The sequence below is a fragment of the Protopterus annectens genome, chromosome 5.part0 (genome assembly GCF_019279795.1).
Source record: "Protopterus annectens isolate FY-2018-M chromosome 5.part0, PAN1.0, whole genome shotgun sequence".
NCBI lineage: Eukaryota > Metazoa > Chordata > Ceratodontiformes > Protopteridae > Protopterus > Protopterus annectens.
Window position 1 is genome coordinate 732668013 of NC_056735.1, and position 13478 is coordinate 732681490.

Here is a 13478-nt window from a genome sequence, read left to right on the forward strand (position 1 = left end):
AGTCCCCTCACAGGTGATAGATTTTATAGGGGCCAGATTGGATTCCAGGATAATGCTTGCCTTCTTAACTCCCGATCGGCTTCAGAACCTGAGGTTGCATGTCAAGGCCATTCTCATTCTTTCTGCTCCACCTGCGGAATTGATCCTGAGGGCTCTAGGGTCCATGGCGGCAGCTATTGCTCTACTACCCCTAGCCCGCCTAAATATGAGGGTTCTGCAATGGACCCTCCAAGTACAATGGTCCCTGTCTCATCCTATTCCCCTAAGCAGGGCTTGCAGAACGTCGCTCATGTGGTGGCTCCGGTCCCCGAGTCTCCACATGGGACGACCATTTTCGATGCCTTCCCCCGTCGCCACAGTGACCACGGACGCCTCTCGCCTGGGGTGGGGGGGGCACTATTCAGGCAGAACGGTCCAAGGCACGTGGAACGACACAGAGACCTCCTTGCATATTAATGTCCTAGAGATGAGGGCGGTGCTTTTGACGTTGCAGGCACTTCACAGCCTTCTACCGATTGGGACAGTTGCAGTACAGATGGACAACATGTCAGTTGTCTGGTACATCAACAAACAGGGGGGAACCAGGTCTTATCCCCTTTGTCGCGAGGCCATGAGAGTGTGAGAATGGGCGATTTCCACCAACCGCTTTCTTATTGTAACGCACATTCTGGGATGGTCCAACATTCTAGCAGACAGGCTCAGTCGTTCGATCCTGACTCCGTACGAATGGTCTCTCAATCCCCTAGTAGCGAAACAAATATTTGCCCTATGGGGGCAACCCTGTTGCGATCTTTTTGCCTTTCCTTCAAATACCAAATGCAACAGTTACTTTGCTCTAATTCCCCTCAAGGGGAGTCTCCGAGAGACTCTCTAGTACATGCTTGGCCTCCCGGTCTCCTTTACGCTTATCCTCCATTGCCCATGATGCTGAAACTCCTACAGAAAGCCAGTCGGCTGGGGAGCAAAATGATCCTCATTGCCCCATTCTGGCCTCATCAAACATGGTTCCTGTACCTGTGGTCTCACCTAATTCATCCACCATGGATTCTGGATCCACTCCCGGATCTCATTACCCACCCTCTGGGTCTCCAGACCCCCAACCTGGTCAACCTCAAGCTGACAGCTTGGTTGCTCCAGTTCCACTCCTGATTAGGACTCCCGGAATCTCCTCACCAGTCAAAGCCATCCTAGTAGCAGCACATAAACCTTCCACCAGAAGAGTCTATCGAAGCAAGTGGAAACGTTTCTCCATCTGGGCGGAGCACCATCACTTGGATCCTTTCACGGCGCCTCTCACGTCGGTTTTGGAGTTCTTAACTACCCTTTTTCATCAAGGGGCTAGCTGCTCTACAGTCAAGGTACAACTGGCAGCGATTTCGCATTATCATGTAGGGCATGAATCAGGCCCTCTGATGACTGCTAAGCTTTTTGTAAAGTGTTCCTCAAGGGTACTTTCCTTCTCTGACCTCCAGTCAGGGAGGTAGTACCCCCATGGGATTTAGCCTTGGTTCTCCAAGCCTTGACTAGCCCCCCTTTTGAGCCGGCTGCCACGGTTGATCTTAAATATCTCTCTTGGAAAACAGCCTTCTTAGTGGCCATTACTTCAGCTAAAAGGGTTTCTGAACTTCAGGCTCTATGTGTTAAGCCGCCTTATTTATCCTTCAATCCAGATAGAGTTTACCTCAGGATCAATCTGTCTTTTCTGCCTAAGGTGTCTTCAGAAGCTAATATTAATCAATCCATTAATCTTCCCGTGTTCTTTCCCCATTACCAGAACAAAGGAGAATATAAACTGCATTCCTTGGATGTGCACAGACAATTACGTTTTTATACTCATCGAACTGCTGGTCATAGGCAATCTGACCAGTTGTTTGTCTCCTTTGCCAAAACAAGTTTAGGCAAGTCAATTTCTAAAGTTACTCTATCACGGTGGATAGCTAATTGTATCCTCTTAGCATAACAGAGTTCGGGAAGGCCTGCACCTCAAGGGTTCGAGCTCATTCTACTAGGGCCATCGCTGCTTTGGTGGCTTTTAAATCTAGGGTTCCCTTAGATGATATTTGTTCCGCAGCCACTTGGGCCTCATCTCATACCTTTATCAGCCATTACAAACTGGATGTTGTCTCCAGAGGTAGGGCGTCCTTTGGCTCTGCAGTGCTCCGGAATGTTCTTCCTTAAAGGCCACCCAGGATTCAAGTAGCTGGGGACTCTGTCCCAAAGGTTGCTGACAAATGAAGTTCCTACTTCAGATTTAGAAGTTATGTACTCACCATAACGTTCCATCTGAGTAGGTATCTTCATTTGTCTGCAACCATCCCCCCCTCCTTCCCCCTGACCTTTAGGATCTGTCTTGGATTAGCCCCTTCCGGGGCACATTGCTTATATCGGGCAAACTTGATCTGAGGTCAGTTAGGGTTGGCAGGGGATTATGGGTAAAGGGAGGAGCTAGGAGCTCGGATCTATGCTATGGTAAAAGTTGCCGTCTCGGATCCGAGATCGGATCCGTATCCCAAAGGTTGCAGACAAATGAAGATACCTACTCAGATGGAACATTATGGTGAGTACATAACTTCTAATTTTTAAATCTTGCTTCTTAGCCTGGCTCCTTGGACTATTGCACCTATCCAGTTAACAATCTACAAATAAATTGTCACATAAGATACTAGCTTTCTTTGGAGTGAGGGGATCCCACCCATGGGGTGATGTGGGATGCTATGCCGAAAGGAATAGCTTAGTGGAAAATGGGTATAGAATAGGGTTTTTTTTTTTTGTAGGGGAGCTATTGATGGTCAAGGGGAATGAGCTAGAAAAGCAGGATAATGTAACATTGATAATAACATATAGTTTGACTGTGGGTCACAGTACCTGTTTAAAAGAATATAACAAGCAAGCATTCTTCAGATCTTTCCACTTTTTCCACCCGTCTTACTTTGTAGGAGATTTTTTGCCAATCTTTGCAGCTGCTGTCTAGTTTATTAGGAAACACCAAGGATCATCTTTGATTTAAGCTATTGCCAGTAAGCTGCTTCTTAGAGCCAGGGGTATATGATTTGATTCCTTCCATCTCCATTTACCTTTTGTGTCAATCTGAGCAAGTCACTAAACTAGAAAGTGCTCTGTGGTTGCCACTAAAAGTAATACTTCTGTCCATTTGGCTTCCTTAGTTAAATTACAAAAATTAAAAAAATAAAGAAAAATGGAGTCCAAAGGCACATGGCATTTAAGGGCCTAGTGTAGAACTGTTAACTTTTAGCCACCATGCTCTGAGTTACTTCACAAATGTACTTTCGTTGCAAGACCCTTTTTGCAGGGCTTTTTACTCACAGTTGTCACCTTGGCAAGGATGTCTTCATGTTGTTCACAACTTAATTCTGATGTCTTTTAATAGTTATTCTATTGGTTTGCAGTATTCATACAGATAGAGTTTTGCTCCTTGGTCCCCTACTGCCTTGCGTGGAATGTTTTTCCCTTTTCGATTTTTCGTGGACTGTGTCTTATGTACCCTTTTCACTTGGTTATAATTTCATGCTTTATTCGACAGCATCTCAATTCAGCATTTACAAATAATTTCATACAAACAAAAAGTGCAAAACATTACAATGTTTATGTATTTAAACCTAATGGTTCATATTTGTTTCCTTTAGAGATTTCTAGATTATACTTATCGGACTTAGCTTCATTTTCTGTCTATAATAATTGCTTAGATCTTTAGCTACCTTTCATTGAGGTGCCCATTGGTCACTGATAGTCCTTTAGACCATACCTTTAATTTATTAGTAAGAATGTTTTTCTTTACTAAGTAACCATGGTAACTTCTTTTTTATGTATTCCTGATGGGGTTTTTCCTGCATGGATTTATCCTCCATCTTTGAATTTTTTTCCCTGAACAAACAGCACTTCTTGCATAGTGGGAGAAACTGTTGACTTGCGCTTTTGAGTAATTGTGTTTTTTTTCTCCCTGTTAATAAGATCAAAATTATAAGACCTTTGTTATTCATAGATTCATAGATTCATAGATTCTTACTAAGCTAGTTGCCCTTGCGAGCCATTTTAAGCTTAGCCAATTATCCCTTGTGAGACTCAAACCCTGCACCTTGTGTTTGTAAGGCAAACACCTTAACCATTAGGCCACCCTCCCAACCCCTTTGGCTAGATAAGCACAGCCCTTTGTCATAACTCAGTTGGAAGAGCTTTTTTTTATTACCATAACTTTGTCAAAATGTATTTTAATTAATTTTACAGTGCCTGTTTCTAAGAAACTAATTCTGTTCAGTTCCAGAAAATATTCTTTGTTTTCTACTTGCCTCTCCTTACATCTCCAACAACTGTCACTTGCTTCTGGTATCATTTTTCCTAATCTACAAGGAGTATAAATGCCTGTGTAGACCGTCTCCTTGATTTACTGCCATATCTTGGGACTGCACAGATAACCCCGTGCTTCCCATGAAATCTCTTACTTCATTTCTCTCTCCCATTTTAACTTGAGACATTTGACCCTTTTTTGGTCTGTTTTGGCAGATGGGATATCCCTTGCTGATTAACCCTTTTAAGTTTATTTTCTAGGTTTATATATGCATTTAACTTTCTTTGACGATATGGTAGACTGGTCCAGTTATACTTTTTAGTCATGACCTGGCCATATAAGCAAATACAATATATCGAGACTGGAAGTACATTACACAGGATCAATACAGATGCGCAGAATGCATTATGGTTCAGTACAACATGCATTTTTTTTTTAGAAAGATAGTGTACATGCACAGAATAAAAATGCACGGTAAAATGGCAGAGTAGATCCTTATAATAATAAAAAAAGTTAGAGTGAAGCCATAGAGAAAGATTGAGAATGAAACTTCAAGCTTAATTAGTACAAATAATTTCAGTAATAGCTATAACAGAGCAATGAGTCGGCCCGAAAAAGGGTTGGAAAGTACAAAGCAAGGTGGATGCAGGTTCAACTTATGTGCCAAGTCTTCTTGCATCAAAGGAGCAGCAATATTTATTTTCATTCACATATGAGATTTTGTAGATTTATTGAATAATATTGCCAATTCATTGAAAGTTTTTGGGAAAAGAGTTCCAGCTAACAAGGCAGTTATAGAAAATGACCTTTTACAAGTGGAAGGAGTAATGGGAGTCTTAAGCATCTGTTTGTAGTTACTATTACAGATTGAGTAGAAAGGGTTTCTAAAGAAAAGTTTAAGTAGTGGAGAACAATGTCTTTCCTATATAAGTTTAAAGGTCAAGATTTTAAGGAGAGGAGCAGCCCTGGTAACAACAGGGAGCAAGTTCTGACTATGCATTGTAATGCAATGGTGCTCTCTCTACTGTTCAACAAGTGAATGAGTCAAAGTATCTTGTCTTCTGTAGATAGAATACGGGTGATGTTTTGTGTAGATCAAAGTGTGATAACAGGGAGGGAGTTTCAAGATGGCTGCATACTGAGTAACTGCTTAATGTTATTCGTGTTTCACTGGTGCAGTCATTACATTTAGGGTTATCTGCTTGCAGGTAACCCTCAGTCGGCCTGAAAGTCTTGGGTCCTGCGTCGATTGCTGTCCCTTCTTCTATGACGTCAGGTCAACAGGGGTATAAAACATGCAGCCGACACCATTACATCAGTCTTTCTTGCCGTGCGGTGCCTGAAGCATAAGCAGTTTGCAAGTGCCGGTCGGCCGACTCTGAAATTTTCGTTTTCGAGTTTCAGAACCGAAGTCTTCAACTAAAAGCTAAGTACCCCTTTGGGGAAACTTTTCTTGCTGTTAACCGATGTCAGTAAAAGTAAATAATTGCATTACTTGTGGAAGGCAAATACCACATAAGGATTTTCATTCGTACTGTATTCCTTGCCTAGGCCCTGACCATACCTGGCTGTCTGTTTTGTGCCTTATTTAAAGCACGAACTATCAGTCGTCTGTATATTTATGCTTATAAATATTTTGGTGCTCGGTTCAGTTATCCTGATATGTCTTCGGTCAGCCTTCCAACTACCGACATTCCGAAAAAACTCAAAGATAAAGACAGAGACAGGCCGTATAGGTCCAAAACTGCCGACGATGCTTCTCCTAAGCCAGTCAACAGTACTCAGTGAGGCGTTTTCGCAGCCCCTGATACCCGCTACTTCTGATTCGCAGGCCTCTACCTTGGATGGGTCCGGCTCCGCTGTGCAGTCGCCAGCTTCTGAAGGTGTATTCAGGGCCTACTGACTTGCGTATTAAACCAATGCCATCTTCTTCTTCAAGGTCTAAATCTCGAACCATGCCTAAAAAACTGACGCCCAGACCGCATGGTCAGGCCTCTATGACTAAAAAACAGATGATAAGAATGGCTGAAGACTTTATTACTCTAATCAGGGGACGCCAGCCTTCCCCCTCTAAGAGACCTAGGACTGAGTTTGTTTATGATACTTCTGACCAGGATTCTGAAATTTCTGTTTTTTCTGATGACCAGGATTTACTCTTATCTACCTATGAGGATTCTGATGCTGAGGACTCCATTCCCTCTGCCCCCCCCCCCCCCCCAGAGGATTTCTCTTTTGATGAAACCTTGCATACTCTTAGGGAGCATTTTCATTGGGAAAGTCAGGATTTCTCTGATTCTAAAAGAGGCTTGGGGATTTCTTACTCTTGCCCCAGCACAGACCTTTAGCCGTACCTCTTGTACTACACATTGTTGATAATAAAATTGCAGAATCTGGCTTGGCCCCTGTCTCTTTACCTGCTACTCCCAGGAAACCTGATAGATATTACAGGGTCCCTGACTCTCACAAGTTCCTTTTCAAAAATCATACTGCGGATCTTGAGACCATTTCACAGGGCCCCAAGGGCATTAAAGCTACTACTGCCAAACATCCTACCCCCCCCCCCCGATAGAAACTCCAGGGCGCTAGATAGATGAGGTAAGAAGGTATATACTTCTGCAACTTTGGCCATTAGGGCCTTAAACTGCCAGTTTCTTATGTTGAAGTATCAGCAGCATATTATTGGATTACTTAAACAGAAAATGATGTTGTTCCCTGATTGTGCTGAAAATAAGGATTTACAGGATTTATTGCATTCAGCTGAACAGGTTGGAAAACATACTTTGTAATGTGGTTTTGACTCTCTAGAGGCATCTTGCAGGGCTGCTGTAACTGGGTCTGTACTTAGAAGGCATGCTTGGCTTAAGGAGCAATCCCTACCAGATCATGTTACAGCAATATTACTGGATGCTCCCCTGAACCAGGACAGCCTGTTTGGCAACAAGGCAGAAGAAGTTCTTAAAAAGATGGAAAAAAGGCTAAATCTATGCAAACTATTAAAGATTTTTTACAAATACAACCTCCAAAATTTAGTAGGCATTGGCCTTCCAAGAATTGGTCCTTTCCTGCCTCTTCCAGACCTTCTCAGTCCAAATCCAGATCCAGCAGTGCTCCCAGCCTGCAGTCCCAGGGTACGCACAGGACTAAGCAGTGGGTGGGCCTCCACTTCCAAATCTGGGAGTAATAAGACTCCCCCTGTGGTAAACTGTCTCACTGACTTCCTTTTAAAATTTCCAAGCACTTATCAACTGACTGCCCTTTTGGGGGGAAAGATTGCTCTTCATGCAAAGAACTGGGAACTCATTACCCAAGACAAATGGGTTTTAAATATAGTGTCCCAGGGCTACAGATTTCACTTCCACACATTGCCAACACCACGCAGGTGGCCAGATCTACCCTCAAATCAGTGGGCAGAGGCCCAAAACCAAATATTTTCTCTCTCAAGCTTGGGGGCTATTCAGTTGGTACCAGAAGAGGAAAAGGGACAAGGTTTCTACTCGAGACTTTTCCTGGTACCCAGAAAAGACAATTCATGGCATCCTATTCTGGACCTGTCTACTCTAAACACATTTGTGGATATTCCAAAATTCAAAATGCTGACTCTTCACCAGTTGCTTCCTATGCTAGGCAAAGATGCCTGGTTGGCAACACTAGATTTAAAAGAAGCATACCTGCACATCCAATCAGGGAATCTTGCAGAAGATACCTATGATTCAAAGCAGGCTACACGCACTATCAGTTCTCTGCACTGCCCTTTGGCTTATCTACTGCACCCAGGGTATTCACAAAGTGCCTAGCTCCAGTTATTGCATTTTTCAGGCAAAGAAATATTCAAATATACCCATACCTGGACGATTGTCTAATTCAGGCAGAAAGCCAGGACATACTTTTGAATCGTCTGGCCTTTGTACAAAGGGTTCTAACTTGTCTGGGATGCACCATAAATGAAAAGAAATCACACCTGGTATCCTGTCAACAAATTATATTCCTGGGAGCAAGCTTGAATCCAACTTCCCAGATGGCTTTTCTCACGCCAGAGAAACATATTCATTTAACAACCTAGTTCAAACAAGTGGCCACAAAACCCCTGCTATCTGCAAGACAAATACTTCAAGCCTTGGGGTTCATGGCCTCCTGCATTCTTCTAATTCCATATGCAAGACTGCATATGAGGAAACTACAGTGGTATCTAAAAAGCCTATGGTGTCAAAATTCTCAGGATCTAGAAGCAATGATTCCTATCTTACCTTGCCTATGTCTAGAGTTTCTTTGTTGGGCAGAGGCCTGCCACCAAAACAGGGGACTACCTTTCACACCACCCCCTGCCACCCAAACCCTAACAACAGATGCATCAGACTGTGCATGGGGGGCTCACCTGGCAGGGAAGTGCATTCAGGGCAAATGGAACCCAAGTCACCTGCTTATCAATCATAAAGAAATGTTAGCTGTACAGAATGCTCTGACAGCCTTCAAGGACCACATTCTTCCAGGACAACTAATGGTAAAGACGGACAACACCATTGTTATGTGGTACATAAACAAGCAGGGGGGTATACATTCTTACCCCCTCTGCAGACTAGCCATGGCATTGTGGAGCACATCCTTGAGCTACCAAGTGCACCTACAAGCTCAATTCCTGCCAGGAAAATTAAATACACTGGCAGACGGACTAAGCAGAAACCTCATGGACCCACACGAGTGGAAACTGGAACCAAGGATTTTCAACATGTTGACAAGCAAATGGGGGAGCCCAGATATAGACCTGTTTGCCTCTCCCCAGAACTACCAATTGGACAAATTTTGCACAGTGACTCCCCACAAACAAGCCTGGAAAGTGGATGCTCTGTCCTTCAGCTGGAAAAAACTATCAGTCTATGCCTTCCCCCCTCTGCCTCTGCTCTCCAAAGTACTACTAAAAATCAAACAGGACAAACCAAGGATGATTTTGATTGCACCAGACTGGCCACGCCAATACTGGTACCCCCTCCTGCGCAGTGTGTCATGGTTTTCCCCATGGCACCTGCCTCAGACTCCTTCCCTGTTGTCTCAGTAGCAGAACCAGATTCTGCACCCTCAGCTTCTAACACTGAACCTAGCAGCCTGGCTAATTACCTAATCTCTCCTTTTCCTTCCCTCAGTAAACCTGTGATGGATATCATTTTAGAGGCAAGGAGGCCTAGTACTAGAAAATCTTATGCTGAAAAATGGAAAAGATTCTGTGCCTGGAACCAATCTCAAGGGATGAGCACAGCAGCGTGCAGTTTACCTCAGATTAACTGAGATGCTTCACAAGGGCCTGTCTTTTTCCTCCATCAAAATTCACGCCTCAGCCATTTCAGCTCCGTTATAACACAGAACCTCCTCTCTTCTCTCATCCACTGCTCAAACAGTTCCAGAGGGGCCAAACATTTGAGACCACCCAGGGAGCTCCAACCCCAGCCTGGGACCTTAACTTTGTTTTGGAGAAACTCACTCGACATCTTTTCGAGCCAGCTGCTACTGCAGACTTAAAATTTATTTCTTGGAAAGCAGCTTTCCTTTTAGCAATCACTTCAGCAAGAAGGGTATCTGAATTACAGGCCCTTATGGCAGTGGAGCCTTTCATCATCTTTCATGCGGACAGGGTGTCCCTCAGAACCAATCTGTCCTTCATGCCCAAGGTGGTATCCAGTGTGGCTCTTATTTAGTCCATTCATTTGCCAACCTACGTTCCCAATCAACAGAACAAAGGGGAACGGATTACAGCATTCCTTGGATGTGCGCAGACAACTTAGATTCTACTTTGGACAGGACTAAACTTCAAAGGAAATCTGAACAGCTGCCGGTGGTATTTGCTGCAGGGGCAGAGGGGAAGGCTATTTCAAAACAAACCATTTCTAAATGGATAGGCCATTGCATTAATTTCTGCTATAAGCACCATGGAAAACCTATCCCTCAGGGGATCAGACCTCACTCCACCAGGGCTGCATCTACCTCTACAGCCTTTCTCAGAGGCATCCCTACCAGGGACATCTTAGAAGCTGCTACCTGGAGTTCTGTACATACTTTCACCAAGCATTATCATTTGCCAATTTTTTCTAATTCCAGGGCTGGCTTTGCCACTGCAGTCTTGCAGGGCCATATAGCTGGTCCTAATGCTATCTAAATTCCTCCTGCCAACCTTAGCTTTGGGTATCTACCCAAATGTAGTGACTGCAACAATGAAACACGAAGAACATAATACAGTTTTGTACATTTACCATAAGTGTAGATGTTCAAGTGTATTCACTGTTGCAGTCCTGGTTACCCTCCCTCCAGCCCCTTAACTTCTTTCGGCTATACCTCTACTTTCCTTTACTATGCTTAAAAGCTTTTTTTGTCTATTTTCTCTTTTGTTGAGGTATACCATTGTATGTTTATATTTAATTGCTTCCCATTAGGGGGGCACCTGACATCTGGGGCAAGAAAAACTGATGTAATGGCGTCGGCTGCATGTTTTATACCCCTGACGACCTGACGTCATGGAAGAAGGGACAGCAACCGACGCAGGACCCAAGACTTTGTTAATCAGGCCGACTGAGGGCTACGTGCAAGCAGATAACCCTAAATGTAATGACTGTAACAGTGAATACACTCAACATCTACATTTATGGTAAGCGTACACAACTGTACTTTTTAGCTCTCCCAGTGTGTAAACAGAAACTCAGCAGAGAAGGCCAGTAGACTTGTGTTTATGGGTGAATTTCAGTAACTGGCTAGTAAGTACACTACCTGGATGCCAAAAATAAAGAAGTACAGAAGACCTGGAAAAAAATCACCTACAAAAACTGAGGAAGAAACACTGACTAGAGAGTTCTGCAGAAGTTCAGCAAAAAGTAATGCAAACCTCAGACAACTTCCAATAACCTACAGGATGATATAAGACAACTGCATACAGATCTGGTTAAAATAAAGAAAACACTGACAGAGTATATTAACACAAACAGCAAAAGGATGGAGCAAATGGAAGAAGCTTTAAACAGATATTCAGATGAGATGATAAAGCTGCGAAAATTGGAGGTCGAAATGAAGAAAAGGCTGGCTGAAGTTGAGACTGTTCGGGAAGAGATGTTTCAAAAAATAATAGAATTAGAGGACAGAGCACATAGGGATAACTTGAGATTTTTCAGCTGTACCAGAGAAGCTGGAAGGAAAAGACTGCATTTAGTTTATGAAAGCACAAGTAAGCCACTGGACTGGTATTCCAGAGCAGGACTTGTTAGTTGAACGGGCACATCATGTGTATGCTCCAAATATAGCTATAAGAAAGCAACCTGGACCAGTAATAGTAAGGATGCAATCCAACCGGCAGAAAGAATTGATTTTGTCAAAACTATGGCAGAAGGACAAAATACTAAAAGTAGGTGACAGCAGTGTGTTTGTGGAGAATGATTACTCATTGTACCCCAGGGAAAAGAGAGGTAAATTCATCCCTCTAGTCAGAGAATGCTGAGATGCAGGTGTAAGATTCAAACTGCTGTATGTAGCTGTTTTCAAGTTATTCTTCCCTGGAGGGATCAAGTTATTTTTTGATGAAGTGCATGCTAAGGAGGAAATATAAAAGTTTGTCCAACAAAAAATGAGATGTGAAACAGAAGGAGATTTGGCTTCTCGCTTCTCTGGTAATAAAGACCACAGACAAGACTGTACCTTTGAAACCTTTTCCAGTATTTCAACAGAAAATGGTGAGAAGGAAGGGTGCATGATAGCTGACTAGAAAAATCAAGAGTACGTTGGAAATGATGCAGAGAGAGGATTTGGGTGATGCATTAACTATATTTGTGATATTTGACAGCACAAGAAAATCTGAAAACATTGGACTTCTTCAAAATTTGTTGAGTGGGGGACTGAAGTATATGCCCTACTTCATTTCATTAATGTTAAGAAAAATGCTGTGGTGAGGGGAAAAGAGGGGAGAACTCTATCTGTAAGTAAAGAAAACACTTTCTTTTCTTAATAGTATTGTATCTGTGTTGCATGGTTTTCTTTGCATGCTATTTTTTTGGGTGTAATGGGGATTAACAGGTGTTTTTAGTTTTCTTCCCCCTTCTCTTTTTTTTTTTTTTTTACTTGTGCAGTTTTGAAAAACATATGTAGTGTAATCATTAACAAAAAAATAAAAAGGAAAAAGGGAGCCTGATTAAGGGGGAATGCATGAGAGAGTCAAATCATTGTGCTTTTTTTCATTATTGCATGGGGATATGACTGGTTAAGGACCGTTGTTTTAAAACAGAAACCAAGTAAATGAAAAAAGAATACTGAATATTATAAGGTTTTTTTTCCTAGCACTTGCAAATATGTGTACTAAGTAGCATTTCTGCAGCTGCTGTACATGCCTCCATGGAGACAATCTGATAAAGAGAAACTGGAGACAGTCTGTGGAAGGGGAATGGCTGAGGGAAAAGAAGAAAAAAGAGCAGAGAAAGTCACTAGGACATAGTGTTTCCTGAAAACAATCATAAGTTTTCCCAGATGTGACAGCTTTAAAGATAATACAAAACCAGTTAGACTTAAAGTAAAGTTCTCTGTTTTTTTAAATGCAATGAGGATACTAGTATCAACAGGAGCTTTTTCTACTTGATAAACAGGACCTTTTTTTCTTCACCCTTCTCTCTTTGTTCAGTTTTGAGAAATGTAGGCATTGCAATGAAAAAAGAATGAGGAGGGGCAGGAGATGGGGAAAGAGTGAAAGGGTCTGGTTAAGAGAGTATGATATAAGAAAAATCAGTGTGCTTTTTCCCCATGCTTGCATATGAAAATGGGTAAAAACCCTAGGAGTTATCGAGTAACAAGTGTATTGCAAGCATGTAAATGAAAAAGAATATTGAATATTGTAAGGCTTTTTCTGATAACAAGGTACCCTTAGCAGTTTTGTGTCTGGTTGGCATGTCACTAGAAGGCAGTTTGATAAAGAAAGATGGCTTGGAGAAAGTGTTTACTGAAAGCATTCAGGTGTTTTCTCACTGGGAGAGTTGCATAGATATAAAAAAATCAAATACCACTTATTAATAGCACAGGCTGTACCATGCGTCTTAGCATGACTAACCCTTCTTTTTGGTTAACTTTAGCCTGTCTTTGTAGCTATCAATTTTGAACTTGTGTTCTTATTATGAAGCAAAAAATTCAATATTTGAAGTTGTACATAGTTTTGTGTGTTATT

At 42.4% G+C, this 13478-nt stretch overlaps 1 protein-coding gene across 1 annotated transcript in view; it reads left to right on the top strand.

Moving 5' to 3' along the window:
- The window catches only part of DYNC2H1 (dynein cytoplasmic 2 heavy chain 1), a 6555988-nt gene that overhangs the window by 1131026 nt on the left and 5411484 nt on the right, over window positions 1-13478 (top strand). The gene's annotated exons all lie outside the window — the stretch shown is intronic.